Genomic DNA, 8,491 nt, shown 5'->3' on the forward strand with positions numbered 1-8,491 from the left:
TACACAATTCTGTTACGAAAATGCACCGTTATGCATTACACAAAATCGATCGATAACCATTATATACAATGTATGTCGAAATGCACCTATGACTCTCAATGCACATGCAATGGGCTATTCAATCAACTTAGCAGATTACACAACATAAATGTTCATCTATTCATTTTAGAGCAGTTCATACTCTACAATTACTCTTGTATCAATTTCATAAACATTATGAAAACATATTGAAATACTGTAAAAACATACTTTAAGTAAAAAATTCAAGGTTGACTCATCGCAAGTCATCTTCATCTCATATAAGTACAATAAATGCACTCACCTGGTACGCCTCACTATTGATGTCTAACTATTCGACAATTTTATCCTTGCCCTTTTTTCTTGCTGGATTCAGGAGCTTGGTTACGATCTACACAAACATCCATATTCACACACATACAATACAAATATTAATATATTTTCTAATATTTATACAAAATAATAATACTCAAAGTACTATTATTCTTGAATTCTATTAAAGTTCATCCTAACTTAAAATTCCAGGCTAAATAGTATCGGTACCCCTCCTATGGTATCGATACCCCTCCTATGGTATCGATACCCCTCCTATGGTATCGATACCCCTCCTATGGTATCGATACCCCTCCTATAGTATCAATACTTATATATTATGGTACTGATACTCCCTTTAGCATCGATACCATTTTCGCATTTTCGAATCCATTTTTCAATAATGGTATCGATACATTCATCTTGGTATCGATACCCCACTTCAATATCAATACTACTTGCATCAATATCGATAATGTTCATCTTGTTCATCTTTATTCCTCAAATTTAACCCTATAGTATCGGTATTGTTCTTCCAGTACTGATACCCTTACTCAGATTTTTCATATTTCACTTCGATTTTTACCACATTTCCATCTAAATCTCTTACTTTTATCATCAACTATAACCTTATACTCATCATTACTCAAACCAACTATTTTACGTCCATAAATCTCCCTATAACATCCATTAACTCCAAAGAACCCTTTAAAACTAAAATCAAACCCAAATTTCAAACATGTTTTTAACCACTTCTAAGGCTACAAATCTCTTATTTATCTTTTTGGCAAGTCAAATATACCTTTAAACTTCAATATCTGAACATATTTCATCAAATCATTTAAAACCCCATTTTCTTAAATCTCAAATAAATCTTTCGTATTTTTGTTTTAATCCTCCTTGAACTTTCCTTAAGCCTCTATAACACTTAAGGTTTCAAAACCAACCTAAAACCAAAAGGAAAAACTAACTAGATGAAGCCTTACCTTTGCTATGGGGGAGGCACGAGACGTGAAGAATGATAAGAAGAAGAGAACCACTTCAAACTTATCCCCTATTTCCTATTCACTTTTATTAAATAACCCCATTTAAATGAATTTTAAATCCATTCATTCTAAAGGACTAAATTGCCCTTTCATTCTTTCATTATTAATATTTTTTCTTAAACACACTTCCTAAATCATTCCTTATACTTATCAATTTACTTAAGTTTAACCCACCAAAATTTAAATCCTTTCACTATGGTCACTTACCCGATATTTTGGGTATTACAGTTACATGGAAACTCATGCACAAATAAAGAGACTCATTCAAGGAAGACTCATCACGTGAATTATTTGGAGCATGCGATGCCACAACAGGAATATGCATAAAATCACGATCAAGTTTATCAGGGAAGGTAGAAATAGGAAACAAAGGAGAATTTTTAACCAGAAACTAAAAAGGAAAAATAAACTCATGAAACACCACATCGCGATTAACAAAAAAGGATTTAGAACTCAAATTAAAAAGGACATAACCCTTCCGCACCAACGAATACCCCATAAAAACCAAAGGAACATACCTAAAAGAAAATTTGTCATGATTGTTAGGGACTATGGCATAACAAAGACACCTAAATACTCAAAAATGTGAAAGACTATACACCTTCCCATGAAGCATTTGAAACGACGTTTTTCATTGAAGAACCCTGGTTGGAAACCTATTTATTATGTAACAGGCAGTTTGAATACACTCACCCCGGAATTTAGTTGGAACAAAAGATTGAAACTTGAGGGCACGAATAACTTTAAGCAAATGCTGGTGTTTTTGCTCAACAACCCCATTTTGTTGGGGCGTATAGACACAGGAACTTTGATGAACAACCCCTTGAGAAGAAAAGAGATCATTGCCTTCATTACTAAAAAATTCCCAAGCATTATCAGTTCTCAAGGTTTTGATTTTACCAGAAAAATGGTTGTCAACATAGTTAAAAAATTGTTTAAGGGTAACAAATGCATCACTTTTAAGCCTAAGTAAAAACACCCATGTCATACGCGTATGATCATTTGCAATAGTTAAAAATACCTATGTCCATGCGTTGAAATATGATACGCTCCACAGAGATCGATGTGAATAAGAGAAAACACCATAGACTCACGAGAATCACTCATAGGAAATTGTAAACGAGTTTGTTTAGCAAGTGGACAAACACCATATCTTTTAACATGATTAACATTAGACAAGTTGTTATTTAACTTAGACATTTTATTCAAAGTACATAAAGAGGTGTGCCCAAGTCGTGCATGCCACAATACACCATTATCAGAATTTAACAACGTAGAAGACAAACAAGAATTTCTGCTGGAAACAGAAGGACAAACAGACGAGCTAGATGATGACTTTAAGATGTAAATACCGTCGTGAAATCTACCAATCCCCTTCATCTCTCCATTGCAAAGGTCTTGTATAAGGAAAAATGTGGATAAAATATTAAGCAACACTTAAGTTCTTTGGTTAGTTGCGATACATACAACAAATTGTAATGAAAATCTGGTACATGCAAAACATTGGTCAACGTTTGAGTAGGAGAAAAAGCATAAGTTCCTTTATGGGCTATCTAGGTGGTTTTACCATTCAGCAGTAGAACGAACGAAGATGAGTCACAAGCAACATAAGAACTCAATTGCTCAATATCAAAGGTCATATGATTCATAGCACCGGTATCTAGAATCTAATCATGATGCAAAGGAACAAAACGAATACCTGCCATATATGCTGCAGCTTGCACAGGAAAATCCTTTTCCCAACAACTCAAGAATTTGCTGATATTGTTCATGTGTAAAAGCAGGAACCTTAGCAGGAACAAAATTTTTAGCCATGAAAGAGGTTGATTCTCCTTCACTAGTCAACACAACATTGTTAGCACAATATATTTACGATGAACAATTTCTAAAAACAATTATCAACTAGTGAAAGGTGATTTACACCATGTTATCTGAATATCATAAAATGGTTTTCGAAAGCTATTTTTTAGAAAATATAATTAATAATCAAAATTTGAAAAATCAATTACATTGAAACAAATGTACCATAAGTTTGAGTTTTAGACTTAACCATTTTTTTTAATAATTTGATGTGATTACAAGGTAATATTTGTTCTAAATACTCAATCTTTTGACAATGAATACTCATTCACTCTTATAAACATCGTATTCTAACCTGAAACCTCGAAAAATAACAAACAACTTAAAAGATTTAACTCCTTTTTAAATTAAGGACAAACTATGATTTCATTACTTAATTTTGATTTTTTTCTTTCATGGTTTGATAAAAAAAATTAAAATAAATAAATAATTAATTCTCAATTTTTTTTTCATTTTTATCACTCTATAGTCAAGTAAAAATATATATAATAACATAATAATTTATATATAAAAAGAATGTCGTTTTAAATCTCTATAAATACTAAAATTTACTAACATTAAAACATCATATTAAATTCTTATAAAAATCAATTTTCTTTTACTTTTATTCTTCTTTCTCTCATTTTTCTTTCCCTCAACTATAACCAATTCGGACTTGATCACTATCCGACGAGATCCAAAACTTCGAAGGGCAATAGTACATTTCAATTGTTGATGTTTAGATGACATTGATAGTTGATGTAAATCTCATAATAAATACAACGGAAACTAATCACGTGCGACAGTTTTAATATGCGATTAAAAAATATGTTATCAGTTTTGTTATTATTTAAATAACAAAATTAGTAAAAAAATTATCGAAAATATTATTATTTTTACTGGTTTTGTTATTTTTTCTACCGATTTTGTTATTGTTAGACACTTTTACTGGAAATGCTAAAAAACATTGATGCTTTAAGTATAAATAATAATTTTTTATATAATTTTTTATCGATTTTATTATTTAAATAATTAATAACATCTTTTTTTTAATTAAATATTAAGGATGTCGTACAGTAGAACTTTCTATTTGCAACTATTCTGTATTTTTCAAATTTCATTTAATGTGTTAATCCACCGACGCCAACACGGTGTTTTTTTATTGTTTTTCTTTTCTTTTCTTTTTAATCAAAATTCAACAACATATCACGTGTAATTTACCGATTATGTTTTGGATATCATAAATATTATTATATAAGATCAAATATTCATTTTAATTTTAATAATATTTACAATGAAATAATATTATAACACAAACCAAGCGACCTCGGCTGTAAAAGAATTATTGGTATTACTTGAAGTCTCAGGTTTGAGCACCATAAATATCAGGGGTGTGAGCATTCAATGTCAAATGATTGAGAGTTATTTTTGAACAAATACTACTTTATATTTACCTCAAATTAATAAATAAAAGTTACTGATTAAGTTTGAGTTTTGGATTTAGTCCCTTTTTAAATTAAGGGTAAACTATAATTTTCATCACTCAACTTTGGTTTTATTTATGTTTTGATCATTAAACTTTAACAAAATCAATTTGATCGTTCAACTTTCAAATTACTTCGTTTTTATCATTCTACCGTTAAATGATAAATAGTATGATGACACGGTAGTCGTTTTTATCAATGTCAAATGATTGAGAGTTATTTTTGAATAAATACTACTTTATATTTACCCCAAATTAATAAATAAATGTTACTGATTATTTTTGAGTTTTGGATTTAGTCCCTTTTTAAATTAAGGGTAAACTATAATTTTCTTCACTCAACTTTGGTTTTATTTATGTTTTGATCATTAAACTTTAAAAAAATTAATTTGATCGTTCAACTTTCAAATTACTTCGTTTTTATCATTCTACCGTTAAATGATAAATAGTATGATGACACGGTGGTGGTTTACACCAAAATTAGTGTTGTTTTGGATCCATACAAAAAGTCAAATTTACATCAAAATAAAGTCATTTTGGATCTTATAAAATACATTTTTCTTTTCTTTTTCTTCTTTTTTCTTCTCTCATTTTCTCTCCTTCTATACAAAATAACTCATATTTTAACCATCGCTCGTTGCAATCAGTCAACACACTCCATTGTTTCGACGACTGATGATACATAACATTTCTCATCAAACTTATTTCATCTTTATGAGTGTGAACATGATATCCCTTTAACCGAAAATTTTCAAAACTCAAGGATCTAATATTGAATTCTTCAATTTCATATTATTTGATCTTTGTCGTCTACTATTAGATGGAGCCCAAACAAAGATGAGTTACTCTTTGTCCTAAAATAGGCATCTCCATTTGCTAGAATCTTCAAATGGATGCTTCAATCTTAAAAAATCCACCAAAATTGAAGGTGAGCTTCTTCTTCTTCTTTCCTTTTTTGTTGCTATTTTTTGTGATTTCATTCTTGTTATAGTGAAAAGTTGTTTTTGGATAATCGTCGAGACTTCAAGGTGAGAGAATGAAGGTGAGTGCGAGCTTGATTGTGGTTTTCAGATAGTCGGGGATTGTATGAGAGGTGAAGTTGACAATAAATTAGGTAAAGGAGGTAGGTTATGGTTTCAGACATGCATGAGCATTCAATTAATGGCTGATTTAAGATGACATATGATGAAACAAGGAACAAATATAACATGTGACATAGGGAAATGCTACAGTGCGGCACCTAAAAAACGGTTAAAAATGGCGTGATCTGTTAAACAAGTGACCGGTTAAAATTTAGAACGGTTATATTATATCATTTAACCAGAAATATTATCAAGTACAATAATATATTAGGTAGCACTTATATAATGTAATAGGTAGCGTTTATATTGACATATTTTCTAACTAAACAGGTATATTTAAACCGGTAACATTGCAAATTTACCTATTACATTATAATTATCGGTTTTGATGTTTTTGAGATTGATACAATTTTAAATATATCAACACTTTATGCGTGCACCTCGTTGTGCTTTCATTTTGGGGAAAAAGTATCGACACATATTTAAAGAGTGTCGATACATAATGTAAACCTATTTGCTAATTAACCAGTATATTTTTACCAGTTGCATTGTAAATTTACCTGTTTCTGGGTTTTTGTTCTTTGAGAAACTGATAAAATGGCGGGTTTTCAAATGTTATTCTTTTGTTACTGTAAAGTTTTTGTTCTTTTCTTACTGGGTTTTGCTTAAAATATCCAATTTTTGTATTAAAAAATGAAAATTCTGAAATAAAAATGATCACACAATCACATTTTTTTACTACCGGTTTTGTCATTTCGAGACTCATTTTGTCATATTTTACCTGTTATATTGTTATGGATCGATACATTTTTATAAAGTATCAACACTTTATTGGCGCTATACCTTCTTTTCTTTTAAATTCCAAAAGTGTCGATACTTATAATAAAGTATCGACACTTTCAACATATCTGGTAGCTCTTTACCGATTTTGTCATTTCGAGACCGGTTTTGTCATATTTTTACCTGTTACATTGTTATGGATCGATATATTTTTATAAAGTATCGACACTTTATTAGCGTTATAATTTCTTCTCTTTTAAATTCCAAAAGTGTCGATACTTATAATAAAATATCGATACTATCAACATATTCGGTAGCGCTTTACCTGTTTTTTCATTTATAGATCGATTTTGTCATTTTTTTACCTGTTATATTGTTATGGATCGATACATTTTTATAAAATATCGACACTTTCAATATATCCGGTAGCGCTTTACCTGTTTTGTCATTTATAGACCGGTTTTGTCATTTTTTACCTGTTATATTGTTATGGATCGATACATTTTTATAAAGTATCGACACTTTTAATATATCTAGTAGCGCTTTACCTGTTTTGTCATTTATAGACCGGTTTTGTCATTTTTTACCTGTTATATTGTTATGGATCGATACATTTTTATAAAGTATCGACACTTTCAATATATCCGGTAGCGCTTTACCTATTTTTTCATTTATAGACCGGTTTTGTCATTTTTTTTTATCTATTATATTGTTATGGATCAATATATTTTTATAAAGTATCGACACAAACCGACAAGCTAAGTTTGCCGGTTGCCAAATTTTTTAATATTTCTTCATGATTTCCACCTATTACATTATTATTACTCGATATTTCCGATAGCGCTAAACCAAATTTATCAAATATCTTTTAATATATTCGGTAACACCGTATATTAATCATATATTAGTCCGCCTTTCGTGAGACAATCCCTGTGACATAAGAGTGACTGTCAGAAAGCCAAATTCAATGAAAAAGCGTAACAAGTTAATATAAATAAAATATTAGTTGGCACTCATAAGAGACATATATTAATAAAATAAATTATATCATCACATAGTTATAGAGATAATGGTAGAGTGATAAAAAATTAATCTTCAAATTTGAATGATTAAATTAGAAAAATTTAAATTTTAGTGTCTAAAATATTTATTTGTTTATAAAATGAAATTACCGATCATATTACGTGAATATATGTATTTCGTTGTTGAAAGAATATACTAAGATTTTTTTTATAACAACGTTTTTGAGAGTTTGAGATTTATTTATTTATTTATTTTTGTGGGGTGGGGGTTGGTTTGTGGGATTGGTTGGCACTTGTATCTTTTAATTTTATTTTTTGCTTTAACTATTTTATTTAAAAGTAAATATAAAAAAATGAAAAAATAAAAATTAGAAATCAGATGTAAAACATATATTAATTTTCTTTTTAAAAAAATTTAGGTTACAAGTGACTCTACCAGTACAGGGTCAAGGTATACATAAAATACAATCGAGATTTGAATAGGAATTTATAGATTATCTATCAAAAGTGATGATGGTAAGATTTACAAACTTAAATTCTTGAATCTCAACTACTTGTGTCAATATTTATGAGCAAAACATATATTAAAATAACTTTTATGGTTTATTTTATTTAGAAAAATATTATATAAATAATACTTTTTCCCACAAAAGCTTAAAAGCGTTTATCAATCAATAAGGCAGCTTGGAAAGTTAATCTTTTTTTAAAAATTTAAATAATATTTTACACGGAAGTGGAAAAATATATGAGAAAAAGCAATGTTTTAGATCATTACATTTACGACCCTCCTCATGCTCAAATAAAATTTTAATATAACGAATTCAGTCTCATTCTTTTTGTCGTCATCTTTTTTTCACCGGGTGAAAAAAATCAGTACGACTTAATAATTTTTTTCAAAAGATTTTGAAA

This window comes from Hibiscus syriacus, unplaced genomic scaffold (genome assembly GCF_006381635.1).
Source record: "Hibiscus syriacus cultivar Baekdansim isolate YM2019G1 unplaced genomic scaffold, ASM638163v2 tig00117034_pilon, whole genome shotgun sequence".
Taxonomy (NCBI): Eukaryota; Viridiplantae; Streptophyta; class Magnoliopsida; order Malvales; family Malvaceae; genus Hibiscus; species Hibiscus syriacus.